Consider the following 14,876-nt stretch of genomic DNA (forward strand, 5'->3'; position numbering starts at 1 on the left):
CAAATTAGAATTCTGGACAATAACTAAAACAAAAATAAAAGCAAGAATAATTATTAGCTGTTCTCTGATAAGTAAAAGGGATATTTATGCCTGTTATTATTTTTGTGTTTTTTTCTATTGTACTGCTTATCAAATTATGTACAATAAAATATCAGTGCACAATAGAATTTCTGATTAATAAAAACAAAGTTTACTTTCAGAGGTTCTTATAACCTAGGCCAGTGGTTTTTAACCTTTTTTATCTCGTGGCACACATAAACTAATTACTAAAATTCTGACATACAAAAATAGATTTAATTTTTATTAATTCACACTGGATGGCTATTTTGTTGGCTGTTGTCATTATTTTTATTTGACAATCTAAGGGAAAAGCAGTCAGATGTTGCATTTTTAAAAAATTCTCATGGCACATGGGTTGAAAATCCCTGACAAGGCCGTAAAGCTAGGCCTTTTGCCTGGCCAGATTATACAATCATTCATTTACCTTTTGTGAACTCTTGTTACAATTACAGTTAAGTATCTGTTGCTACTTATATAAGTTCTTTCTTCCGTATTTGACTGTGGGTTGCCTGAAGAACTTTCTGTCATGTTCACCACCATATTTTGCATACTGGTATGATTATAGGCCCTGGCACACAGTAGGCCTCATAAATACTATTGTTAACATTGGGTAAACAAATGATATCACTAGTCACCTGAGATAAGTTCACAGTGATAGCTGAGCAATGAATTTAGCAAAGGTTTCTTGGCAGTTAAAGTCCAAGTTAAACATATTGGGCTTTTGTTCTAACTAAAAATAGCATGCACATGAAAAGATAATTTTCCTCGAACAGAACTCAGAGACACCAAGTAGCAGAAATAACCACATATGTGTTTTTGTAGAACAACCAAAAGCTATTCGGATGAATTATTTCACAAAATTCCCCAAAAGTTAATATGACATTTAACTAACAGGAAATTATTTTATAGATAGCAGACTGCATGGCCAAAGTACACTGATATCAGTTAACCAAGACAAAATATAGTTTGCTGTTTAATTCTTCAAATTTTGGAGTCAGAAAAATCTGGGTTTGTGTGCTGGCTATACCCTATAGAAGCTGGTGATCTGGGCAATTTACTCACTCTCTCTGAGCCTCAGCTTTTAATCTGTACAATGTAACACTAATCTCTATGCATCAATGTGCTGCATAATGGCTACCAAGGCCTTCGACATCAACCAACCAATGGATCTGACAGTTTCTTAGGACAACTTTTGCTACCAGAAGTGGTGAGGTCAACAATAAGGAGTGCTCATCTCCCTGTTTTTTAATAGCAGAAAAGCATTTATTCTAATCACCTTTTAGTCATTAAAATGAAATGTATCTATGACATAGTTTTATCCCTAGCTGAATTCTCAGGGTGATGGACTAAAGCATTCAAGTGATAATCAAGGGATAACTGTTTCTGAAACTTGCAAAAAAGCTGACATAGTTTGATCTACAATTTTGGGGTGAGAGCAGATCACACCTTGACTCCATCTAGGCTTTAACTACATGGTTCATTAGAGTAAATAGCTAATCAATTTTATTTCCTATCCTGCAATTAGAATTAAATATTCTAATTCCTAGAGATTTTTCTAGGGTTTTTCTTTAGATGTAAATGATGGATTAGATTATTAGAGTTGAAGCTGTCTTATTCAGTGGCCGCCAGCCATATATGGCTATCTAAATTGAAACTAATTAAAATTTAATTTAAGGGTCAGTTTCTCAGTCACAATAGTCACATTTCAACACGTGGCTAATGGCTACCAACCATACTGAACAGCGCAGATCCAGAACGTTTCAATCACTGCAGAAAGTTGGATTGGACTGTACTATTTGGGAATGACTAAAATTACTAGCTGTCAATTGGGACGGTTCCTCAACCTTACAAAACACCGAGATCATTCTAAGGTGGTAGAATTGAGGGAAGTAATTTGTCCAACTATCAGAGGAAATTTATACTTTTGTAATTCCTCTTGTAAATGTCATCCCGTAAAATAATTCTGTCCTGTCAGCTAAGAACCGTTTCTTTTTTTTTTTTCATTTTAAGTTTTTAATGAAAGTTGTATATAATATTGCTTTATTCCCGCATCTTCTCAATTGTTCCTTCCTTGTATTTTCCCTTTTCCTTTCCTACTTGGCAAGATTTGGTTTTACGTTCACGGATCTTTTTGTGGTCTTTGTCCAGCTGTAGTCTAGTGATAACCACCTTGCTGGGGTGAATGCCCACATGAACAGTTGTCCCATTAGCTTTCTCCAGTTGCACTTGTTCAATGTAGATGACATATTTCTTCCTGTAAACCTGGATTACTTTGCTGCCTTTTGTAATGTCCTCAAACAACCTGAACTTCATCATCCTGTAGGATGGGCATGGATCGAACATTGTACTTCTGTCTCAGCTCTTTGGAAAGAGAAGACATAACCTTCCTTCGAATGTGGGAAGGTGCATTGAGATGCCTTTTACAGTTCTTGCTCCAGTCAGAGGTCACATTTTGACCAATGCTGCTTCTACAATGGCCGCAAAAGGGAAGAGGAAGAACAGTTTCTCGTTTCAAAAACAATGCTGTGTTACCAGGGTGTCCACAACGCACAGGTTTTCTCATTAAACCTGCACAGTAATACCTGCCATGAGGGAGTATTATTATTTTCAAAATGCTGATGAGTAAAGCTCAAGTATGAATTTACTTGTCCCAAATCATTTGGTTAGCAAGGGGATGATAGGAATGTAACCCTATGTTGTCCAACTCCAAAGCCCTATGCACTGTTCACCACACTCTACGGCTTTTCTATTAGAGAAAATCATAATAGTGCTTCCTGTATATGAGCCACTTTAGATTATTGACCCAGTCTCTCACACTTCGTAACTGTGTGACCTTGAGCAAACAATTTAACATCTTTTTTGTTTTTATTAATCCTCACTTGAGGATATTGTCCCATTGATTTTTAGAGAGAGTGGAAAAGAGAGGGAAAGACAGAGAGAAATATCGATGTGAGAGAAACACATTGATTGGTTGCCTCCTACACATGCCCCAAATTAGGGCCCGGACCGGGAAGAAGCCTGCAACTGAGGTACGTGCCCTTGACCAGAATCAAACCCAGGATCCTTTGGTCCTCAGGCTAGCACAATTTAACATCTTTTGCTTCAGTTTACTCATTTGTAAAATGAGAATAGCAATAGTAGCTACCTTAAAGAGTTGTAGAAATTCAGTAAGCATATGTGAAACATTTGGTACTGTGCCTGGTACATGATAAGAGCTCAATAAATGTTCGCAATTATTCTCAATTTCAGTGTTTTTAAAAAAGATTGAGAAAGGAGCTTCTAGTAGTTTCAGTGGCTAATTATTTGTAACTAGGTCTGGAAACTCTTTTTAAGTATATATTTTTTTCATTGATTTCAGAGAAGAAAGGAGAGAGAGATTGAAACATCAATGATGAGAGAGAATCATTGATTGGCTGCCTCCTGCACGCCCCCTACTGGGGATCAAGCCCACAACCTGAGCATGTGCCCTTGACCGGAATCAAACCTGGGACTCTTTAGTCCACAGGCCGATGCTCTATCCACTGAGCCAAACTGGCTAGGGCTGGAAACTCTTTTTAAATGATATCTGTTTTTTAAGATATCAAGCAAAGAGATTGAATGACCAAGCCTTCCCTCATCTCCAACCTTGAAAGATGGCTGGCTTGCCCAGCCGGCATAGCTCAGTGGTTGAGATGTTGACCTATGACTCAGGAGGTAATGGTTCAGTTCCGAGTCAGGGCACATGCCCAGGTTGTGGACTCGATTCCCAGGGGCAGCCGATCTGTGATTCTCTCTCATCATTGATGTTTCTATCTCTCTATCCCTCTCCCTTCCTCTCAGAAATCAATTTTTAAGAAAAAGAAAAAAAAGATGGCTGGCTTCAGCCAGTTTACTGAGGTATTGCAAAAGGAGAAGCTTCTTCAAAAGGCCCGAGGACAATAACAAAACATCCTCTGAGCTCAGGAGATTTATCCAAAGCCTAGACAGTCTGTTTTCACTTAACTTTCCTTTTGGAGAATGCAAGAAAAGGACAGAGGAATGGGAACTTTGGGTAAAAAGAATATTATCAAATAAGGGGCCAGGTGCTGTCAATTGCAGGCCTTACATAGGGTCATTAATTTTGCAGTTCTGAATTTCAAAGGACTCTAGGGGAGCCTTTCTCATTGGCTCCTGGGAGACAAGATTCAGAACTCATAAACAGGGAACTGGATGGGTTTTCAGGGCAATATATTTCATGAACTGGGGCAGAGAAAGAGTGTCAAAGCTGAGCTCCCCTTTAGCACTCAGGACAGAAGACTGTGCACTTTATACCTAGAAAGAAGGCTGAAACAAGCTATGCCTGCTAGTGCACAGTTCTAACAGTGATGGCCTCATACATACATCAGATTCACACCCATTGAGAAAGAAAGAGAGAGAGAGAGAGAGAGAGAGAATAGCAATAACCCAAGCCTCAAAGAAGAAAGAAGAGGGTTCTGAATCATTCCCTTAATTAGAAGTAGACAACAAATCAAGTTTCAATAGCAGGAAAACAAGCAACCAAACATACACACACACACACACACACACACACTCCCAAAACATATACAATAAAATAAATACCTGAGTCTCTCCTTTCCTTCTCCTTGGATGTACTGCAGCAGTGACCATCTGGGGGGAAATGGGAGGTGGGCTTCAGTGAAACAGGAATTTTTAAGGGTGAGAAAGATAGGTTTTAGGAAAAATTAGAAATTTTAGAAATGAGGGGGACCATGGAAGAACCACAGGGCTGCAGAGCAGCAGAAGGTATATTTCCATAGAATAGGGAAGCTGAAAAGCTGCAACAGGTACATGTCCATAGAATGAGGGAGCTGGGAACAGCAAAAGGTCTATATTTACAAAATAAAGGGAAGGAAGCCCTTCATCCAGAAGGAGAAGAAGAAAGCCCGAAGGGAATAGAAAACAATAAGGAAGGAGGGGGGGAGAACCTCGCATGTCCCATGTGAAGTTCAACCTTTGAGCCCAGGAGTTACTATAGTAACCAGTCTAGGGGAATAGTGACCAATCAGGGGATATCAAGGCACAAAGATTTGCAGCCTTTATAAGCCATAGGGAAAAGGAAGTCAGTGGGACTCTTCCCCCTTCCCACGTGGGAGTCTGTACTTGTTCTTCAATAAATTTCCACCCTTTGCTATACCACCTTCTGTCCGTGGATTCATTCTTCGATTCCCACAGACAAGAGCCCAGGAACCAGTCTGCCCAGGGGAACACTGCGTATTCCAGTCCAAACATTCCATTTCATCAGCATGATAGAAATGGTATAACCTCTCACAGGAGGCCAGTGGAGGAGAGGGAGAATTTCAGAAAGTGGGACTCTTTTGGAAAATCTAAAGCATTTTCACATAGGGCTCGTCCTCATCATACCATCCCTTCTGCAGACCTAGGTGTTCAGGCAGAAGGACAGAGAGACAGGATCAACAGCACCATCCAAGAGCAAAGGAACCATCTGTTATGACACAGTTGGATTTAATTTATTATGTCAGGATGTAGGAACAAAAAAACAAACTACATTTCCTCCTTGTGGCCTTTCCAGTTTTCTCCAAAATTGCTATTATCTTTAAAAAATTAAGAGTATTTCTACTTCTTTCTCTCTAAATTGGCCAGTATCCTATATAATAAAGAGGAAATATGCAAATTAACCCTCACACCCTCACAAGATGGCTGCCTACAACCAGGCCAGCAGGGGGGGTTAGTGAGGGATGACCAAACGACTGAACAGCAGGCTGCGTGGGGTGACCAGGCCAGCGGGGGGGCCATGAGGGGCAACCAGGCCAGTGGGGGGTAGCAGTTGGGGGTGACCAGGCTGGTGGGGGGGAGCAGTTGGGGGTGACCAGGTCAACAGGGGGGGAGCAATTGGGGGCAACCAGGCTGGCAGAGGGGCAGTAAAGTGTGACCAGGCCAGCAGGGGGTGCAGTTAGGAGTGACCAGGCCTGCAGGGAGGGGGCAGTTGGGAGCAAACTGGCCAGCAGCGGGGGGGAGTTAGGGAAGACCAGGCTGGCAGGGAGGCAGTTAGAGGCGATCAGGCTGGCATGCAGAGGCAGTGAGGGGTGATCAGGCCAGCAGAGTGGAGGGGCAGTTAGGGGTGACCAGGCAGACAGGCAGGTGAGCAATTAGGAGCCAGCGGTCCAGGATTGTGAGAGGGATGTCTGACTGTCAGTTTAGGCCTGATCCCTGGATTGGAGAGGGTGCAGGCTGGGCTGAGGCCCCCCCCCCGCCCCCCCGCCCCTTGTGCACAAATTTCGTGCATTGGGCCTCTAGTTTTATTTATAACATAATAAGCTTCTAAATGCTTGATATGTGCCAAATAGTACGCAAGCCACTTAAGCATGTGAGGATTTCATTTCATCCTCACAACTCGTGAGGAGGATTGCGAGTAACTGGCAGAACCAGGACTACAAGCCCACACCTCTCCACCCTTTAATCAGGATACTTTTCTGTCCTGTGTGTAATGTGTAATCCATTAGTGAGAGTGCACCCCAACCCCCACCCCAGATTACTAGCCACACTGAGGACCTCTACTATAAATAATTGAAAGTTTGTTTTTGAAGATTTTTCTTTTGAATTCTTTGTCAGCATGGGGTTCCTCCCTATCATTTTCAGTTCAAACAGGACTCACATCACCTACACACACACACACACACACACACACACACTCACTCACATACTTTGATGTTGGTCCCCTCCTAAATTCCTTGATAGGATGCAGCTGCTTCTACACAAATGCCTACAGAAGGGTAAATGGCAGGGGCAGGGCTCACATTCTCTATTGTCTAGGCCTGCATAGTTGTGTTAGGTTTTATCTAAAGTTAAGGTTACTAAAAGAAATTATAGGATTCAAGGGAAAATAATTTTCAACTGTATGTTAAAATGACTTTTCTCCTAGTCTATACCAGAGGTTGGCAAACTTTTTCTGTAGATGGCCATATAGTAAATAGTTTAGGTTTTGAATAGTTTGTCTCTTTTGCAACATTTCAACTCTGCCTTTGTAGGGAAAACCACCAGAGACAATAGGCAAACAAATAGACTTGGCTGTGTTCCAATGAAACTAGTTACAAAAGTAAGCAGTGGGCTGTGTTTGGCCTGTGGACTAAAGTTTGCAGACCCGTGGTCTAGACTAACGCTGTCCCATAAAAATGTCATGCAAGCTATAAATATTATTTCAAAATTTTAGCAGCCATGCTTAAAAAAATATAAAAAGAAACAGGTGAAATTAATTTTAATAATTTTTTATTTGCCGAAACCCGTTTGGCTCAGTGGATAGAGCGTCGGCCTGCGGACTCAAGGGTCCCAGGTTCGATTCCGGTCAAGGGCATGTACCTGGGTTGCGGGCACATCCCCAGTGGGAGATGTGCAGGAGGCAGCTGATCGATGTTTCTCTCTCATCGATGTTTCTAACTCTCTATCCCTCTCCCTTCCTCTCTGTAAAAAATCAATAAAATATATTTAAAAAAATAAATAAATAATTTTTTATTTAACCCAATATGTCCAAAATATCATTTCAACATGTCATTAACATTAAAATTATTAATAAAGTATCTTAAGTTCTTTCTTTGTGCTGGCTTTGGAATCTGATGTGTATGCTACACTTTCAGTGCTCCTTAATGCAGACCAGCCACATTTTAAGTGTTCAGTAGCTGCATGCAGGTAGTAGCTATTGCATTGAATGGAGCAGCTCTAGACTCTTTGCAGGTATTGCTAGTTCCTCATCTGTTTCCCCTCTTCTCATACCTACTCATCCTCTACCTACAGAGCTTGTCCAAGGATTCGTGTTCCTTCCCCTGAATTTCAGTTATTTAGACAGAACAGCATTCGGAAACCGCCTTTGGCTGCCAGTGATGACCTTGGTCACTCCAAGGCCTATAGGTGTATATCTGTGGGGTGGGGTTGGTGATCTCTGTCTTAGTCTGTTCAGGCTGCTGGAACAAAAACACCATCTAGCATGTGAATTAAACAATAGTTCTGGAGACTTAGAAGTCTAAGATATGGTGCTGGTAGATTTGGTGTCTGATGGGGATCGGCTTCCTCATAGACTGCCATCTTCTTGCTGCTCTCACGTGGATGAGGGGACAAGGGAGCTCTCCAGGTTTGTCTCCTTCATAAGGGCACTAATACCATTCATGAGGGCTCCAATATCGTGACCTACTCACCTCCTAAAGGCTCCCACTGCCTATTACCATCAAACTGGAGGTTGGGTTTGCATGTATGAATTTGGGGGGAAGCAAACAGTCTATAGTCGTGTCCCACTGATTGCAGAGAATGTTCCAGCAATCCAGGTTCTGAAGGGCAGCCAAAATGTGTGTACACACTCCAAATGCATACCTTTTGAGGTTTTCCCACCAGCTAATTCCAGGCCCTCCTCTTTATTTCTTTGTCCAGTTATCCAGACAGTAACTATTGGATGTGAAATCCCTCTGGCCTTTTCTCTCTTTCTCTGTCTTTGTCTTGCTGGGTCTCTGTGCCTCTGTGTTGCTCTCTCTCTCTCTCCCACCTCCAAATACTGGTGCCCCCTCCACACTCACATCCACATGAAGGGAAAATATTAGTTCTTGAAGACTGTGTCATCTAGCATATTTGTAAAGAAGAAGAGAAACCTCTTTTTTTCCTAATTGGCCCATCATTTGCAATGCTACCTCATTTACTTTGGATCTGTGGCTGAAAGAGGCCACATGCTAACCTGACAAGCTCAGGGAAGGCCTGCATGGAAGTCTTGCAAACTCTAAGACTTGTTATTTAATTTCTTGTTATTTAACTTCACAAGGATGGTCTGAAATTAAAACTTTAACTAAAAGCAGTTTATGGTGGGTAGTCATGTCCTCGGCCAGTATCTTCCCTGACAAGGTCAATCTTTACCTTCACTGAGCCTATTGTCTTTTTGCATCTATGAAAGCATATCCTTGAAATGTCAGGGTAACTGGTAACTTCCCTTTTTCTGGACCCCTCAGGGCACAACCAAACGCCCTGGGTGCCAGCACAGATACCACAAATTGTTATTCCTTCATTGTTACTTTTTTTAAATTTTTTTATTGATTAAGTTATTACATATGTGTCCTTATCCCCATGTTACTCCCTATCCCCCCCACTCATGCCCTCACCCCCCTGTTGTCTGTGTCCATTGGTTAGGCCTATATGCTTGCATATAAGTCCTTTGGTTGACTTCTCCCTCTTACCCCCACCCTCCCCTACCTTACCTCTGAGGTTTGACGGTCTGATCGATGCTTCTCTGTCTCTGGATCTGTTTTTCTTCATCAGTTTATGTTGTTCATTATATTCCACAAATGAGTGAGATCATGTGATATTTATCTTTCTCTGACTAGCTTATTTCACTAAGCATAATGCTCTCCAGTTCCATCCATGCTGTTGCAATGGTAAGAACTCCTTCTTTTTTACCACAGCGTAGTATTTCATTGTGTAGATGTACCACAGTTTTTTAATCCACTCATCTGCTGATGGGCACTTAAGCTGTTTCCATCCTTCATTGTTATTGTTATCATTTTAATTGTTGACTGTTAACTATCCTGTACCCACTTAAGTAAAAGAAGTGTATCTACCATTTTAGTTTTTTTAAAAAAGATATTTTATTGATTTTTTGCAGAGAGGAAGGGAGAGGGATAGAGAGTTAGAAGCATCAATGAGAGAGAAACATCATGAGAGAGAAACTTTGATCAGCTGCCTCCTGCACACGTGCCACTGGGGATGTGCCCGCAACCCAGGTACATGCCCTTGACCGGAATCGAACCTGGGACCCTTCAGTCCACAGGCCAACGTTCCATCCACTGAGCCAAACTGGTTAGGGCTATCATTTTAGTTTTTATCCAATCCCAGAGGTTTTCCTGCTTTGCTTTCTCCCGCCTCTCTAATCTATCACCGATGGATTTCATGTAACTCACTTATGTCTCCTCCTTTGAATGTAATGTATAAAACAAGGTGAAAAACCACCATTCTCCAGAGCATTATCCCAATATGTTGAGATTTTGCTTTCTGGCAATTGTCAACAGTTTGGCTCAAATAAACTCACGAAAATTCGTTACAGGTTTGAATGGTTTTACGTTAACAGATCAATGTTTTATAATAGCTTAAAGAGTGGTGTTAGTTCCTTTCCTTCATCTTTTTACTTCCCAGTTTCTAGTTTTATCTGCATAGACCTTCCAGAGATAAACAGATTCATCACTGAGCCACTTCTTATGGCCATGTTCCTACTTACACAAAAACACATCTTAAAGCTTGTAAAGGCCCAGCCGAATTCTTAGACCAGGGCTGTATTGGTTTGAATGAGATCAAAGTGCCATATAGAGACCCAACACTACAGCATCTTAAAGCAGGTAGAGTTTCTTTCTCTGTCATGCAGCCTGGATGGAGAAGGTGGTCTAGGGCAGCAAGGTAGCCGTTAGGTTTTTCCATCACCCCCTGCGGCATGTCCTCATCTTTTTTGTTGAAGAAGCTTAGCCTCTATGACAGGCTCTATAGCTGAAAGTCAATGAGAACATGGACAAGCATATCAAATGTCTTAAAGCCCAATCCTAGAGGCAGCACATGACATTTCTGCTTATGTCCTACTGGCAAAGACTTAGTTACACAGTCATACCTCAATGTGCAGAAAGCTAAGGGGTGTAGTCTAGGGGAGCAGCTGTATAACCAGGAAGGAAAGGAGAATGAATTTAAAGGGTAAATAATAGTCTCCGTCAAGGCTACCTGGTCTGTGGGTATGGAGGTCATTCTTCTCATTTCAACTTCGTTATCTTGTACAATGATTTTCACAGTTTTATGGGATCAAACATGTTATTTCTGTTTTACAGGTGAAATAATTGAGGCATTAGGTTTTGTAACTTTCATAGACTATTGTCCTTTGTGATAGTACATTCTTTCTTCTATTATATTTATTTGGGATATATTCTCAACTAGATCATAAAATTGTGTCTCTACCATTACAAAATTCAACATCTAAGCATAGCAATTACTTAATAAATCTTTGTTAGTTGAATGACTGACTAATGATCAATATATATTTATGTGCTATTGCTAGAAGCAGACTCCTTGCTATACAGGTAAATTATTTTAATAAAAACTAATGTTTTAAAAATTCAGGTACTCAAGACAGCTACTGAGGGTTAACAGAGATGGCTAGTGCTTTTTTCTTTAATGATGAATCATGGAATCATATTTATTTAATTAGTCATTTAACCAAGTATTAACAAAAATACAAACTAGCCCAAAAAGCCAACTTTTCCATGGTTCAGTCAAAAGGTTTATTCACATAAAAACCACTTGATAAGAAGATACAGGCTTCGGTAGGTAGGGTCATTCCCTGCATTAGAACAAGAACAAGGAACTAACACTGAATAAATTGTGGGATAGGTCGTTTATATAATTTTCACAAAACCCTATTAGGTAAAGAACATATCATTATTCACAGATTCAGAAGGAGGTTATCAGGAGGGAAACTTTTCCTCTGCCCTCTTAGGTTCAGGGCATGCTGGCCTGGGAATGAAACTAACAAAAGACATTAACAGGAGGAAAGGCTTGCAATTGTTATTAATACTTAGCGTGCACAGGAGCTTACAGAAAATAAGTGAAACTCAAAGCAACAGTTATACTTAGGAGCTTAAACAAGGGAGAGGATTTTGGCTTCAAGGGATGATAAATTGTGGGGAAATGACTAGGAAATATGTGGGAGAAACTAATGGAAGCTAAGGGCTATTTCGTAAGGCCTGTTTATGCAAGTTCCTCTTGCCTGTCTTTGATGATAGGCATCCCTCTTCTCTCCCTAATAGGAGGCCACCTTCCTCAAGGGGAAATTTATAACCTGCTTTGAGGCAATAAGGGGAGGGCAGAGAACTCTTCCTGCCTCTGTTGACTTCCAATTGCTTTCCCCTCAAAATAACCTTTATGCCAAAGTGGCATATTTGGGGGTGGCATATTCTGATCCTCTTCAAGGTAGTGAGTGGAGGGCTCTGGGATTTAAATCCACCTCTGCTAGGCTCTAAAGCATCTGCTTTTTAAATGTAAACATTCAGAAAAACAGTCTGGTTTCCCTATTTTATTTACGATTATTGAAATAACTAGGGGCCTAGTGCATGAAGATTCATGCACTGGGGGTGGGTCCCTCAGCCCAACCTGCACCCTCTCCATTCTGGAAGCCCTCAGAGAAGCCCTCTCCAATCCGGGAGTTTCTGTCTGTCTTTGCAATCATATGAGCGAATTGTCTGAGACCCCCCAACCCAGTTTGGTTTGTTGCTCACAGAATAATGGAGGCATTTTTTTTTCTTTGCTTCATTGATGGAGATTTCCAGGAAGTTTTAGGATATCTTCCCTTTAATTTTTCCTAGACACTCTGATTTTACTTATGTCTCTCACCTTTGCTTTCCCTCCATCCCCCACCACAACAGTAACTTGCTCCGTGCTCACTTTGCTCTAGTGTCTAGGACAGCAGTTCTCAACCTGTGGGTCATGACCCCTTTGGGGGTCGAACGACCCTTTCACAAGGGTCGCCTAAGACCATTGGAAAACACATATATAATTACATATTGTTTTTGTGATCAATCACTATGCTTTAATTATGTTCAATTTGTAACAATGAAATTGGGGGTCACCACAACATGAGGAACTGTATTAAAGGGTCTCTGCATTAGGAAGGTTGAGAACCACTGGTCTAGGGTTATTGAAATAACTAGGAGATCTGCCTGCCACCATAACTACGATTCCCAACATTCCTGGTGCTCCCCGTGCTCTTGGTTTTCCCTTCCTGCTCACGGCCTCCCACTCTGCCAAGTCCTCCAAGCCACCAGCTCTCCCTCTCTGCTTTCCATCTGGTGGCGTGGGGAGCCAAGTTCCCCAAGCTGCTCCACTCTCTGCTGGCTCTTCCGCTCTGCTCTCTGCTTGGTGCCTGTGTATGCAAATTAACCTGCCATCTTTTGTCGGGTTAATTTGCATACTCACTCCTGATTGGCTGGTGAGCATAGCAGAGGGACGGTCAATTTACATGTTTCTAGTTTATTATATAGAACTAGAGACCCGGTGCACAAAAATTTGTGCAGGGGGGGGGGGGGGTCTCCTAGCCCGGCCTGTGCCCTCTCACAGTCTTGGACCCCTTGGGAGGTAACAACCTGCTGGCTTAGGCCTGCTCCCGGGTGGCAGAGGGCAGGCCCAATCCCTAAGTGCAACCCCTGATCTGGTTCAGAGCAGGGCCGATTGGGGAGTTGGGGCGCCACCCCGTCATGCACAGAGCAGGGCGGATCGGGAGGTTGCAATGCCACCCTCAGTCACTTTCAGGGTAGACTGATTGGGGGGTTGGGGCACCGCCCCCTGTTACACTCAAGGCAGGGTCGATGGGGAGGTTGCGGCGCCACCCCCTGTCACGCACAGAGCAGGGCCGATCAGGGGGTTGGGGCGCTGCTCCCTGTCACTCACAGAGCAGGGCCGATCAGGGGGTTGGGCCGCTGCCCCCTGTCACTCACAGAGCAGGGCCCATCAGGGGGGTTGGGGGGCTGCCCCCTGTCACTCACAGATCAGGGCCCATCAGGGGGTTGAGGAGCTCCCCCCTGTCACTCACAGAGTAGGGCCGATAGGGGAGCTGGGGCACCGCCTCCTGTCACACACAGAGCAGGGAAGATCAGGGGGTTGGGGTGCTGCATCCTGTCACACTCAGGGCAGGGCCAATGGGGAGGTTATGGCTCTACCCTGTCACACACAGAGCAAGGCCCGTGGAGGGGGGTTGGGGCGCCACCCTCTATTACCCACAGAGCAGGGCTGATCAGGGGGTTGGGGCACCACCACTGTCACACTCAGGGCAGGGCCAATGGAGAGGTTATGGCTCTACCCTGTCACACACAGAGCAGGGCCCATGAGGGCAGGGGGTTGGGGCACCGCACCCTGTCACACACAGAGCTCCAGGGCAATCAGAGGGTTGGGAGCTCCCCCCCAGCAGGCACAGAGCAGGGCCCGTGGAGGGGGGGGGGGTTGGTGGGCTGCACCCAGTCACACACAGAGCAGGGCCAATCAGGGGGTTGGTGCGTTGCACCCTGTCAAACACAGAGCTGCAGGGCAATTGGGGGATTGGGGAGCTTCCCCCATCAGGCACAGAGCAGGGCTGATCAGGGGATTTGGGCTCTGCCCCCTGTCATGCTGATCCCGGTGCCTGGAGGCCTCGCTGCTCCACTGATCCCGGTGCCGGGAGGCATATTACCCTTTTACTATATAGGATAGAGGCCTGGTGCATGGGTGGGGGCCGGCTGGTTTGCCCTGAAGGGTGTCCTGGATCAGGGTGGGGGTCCCCACTGGGGTGCCTGGCCAGTCTGGCTGAGGGGCTGAAGGCTGTTTTCCCACTGGCAGGTGACTAAAAGCTCCCAACCGCTCCTTGTTTTCTTCTTTTTATTCTGGGCCAGCTTTAGCTCTGAGGCTTCGCTGCTGAAAACATGGATACAATGTTGCGGTCCGGGGCTGACTGAAAGCCGGTTTTGTTCAGCTTCTTATTTGCAACATAGTAATAGTTGCTTAGAGTTGCAGTTGAGAGGCTGGCAAGTGAGGCGGGGAAAGTTGGAGTCTGCAGTCCCTGGAGGAAGCAAGCCTCCCTGCTCACTTCAGTGCATGGCTGCCAGCCGCCATCTTGGCTGACAGTTAATTTGCATAAGGATACGCTGATTAGCCAATGGGAAGGGTAGCGGTCGTACGCCAATTACCATGTTTCTCTTTTATTAGTGTAGATGGTTTCATCCCAAATAATAACTGTCTTTTTTTTTTTTTTTTTACTATAACATGATGCTGGTTCAAAGTGCTTTTATGTATTAGCGCATTTGATCCTCTAGTCT

At 43.6% G+C, this 14,876-nt stretch overlaps 1 pseudogene; it reads right to left on the bottom strand.

Annotated features, from left to right (window-relative positions):
• Positions 1-2,100: 2,100 nt before the first annotated feature.
• LOC139006349 (large ribosomal subunit protein uL24 pseudogene) lies at positions 2,101-2,623 on the bottom strand (annotated as a pseudogene).
• Between the last annotated feature and the right edge of the window lie 12,253 nt (positions 2,624-14,876).

Source organism: Myotis yumanensis, unplaced genomic scaffold (assembly GCF_028538775.1).
Source record: "Myotis yumanensis isolate MYYU_CA2020_CCGP unplaced genomic scaffold, mMyoYum1.0.hap1 SCAF_3, whole genome shotgun sequence".
Lineage (NCBI taxonomy): Eukaryota > Metazoa > Chordata > Mammalia > Chiroptera > Vespertilionidae > Myotis > Myotis yumanensis.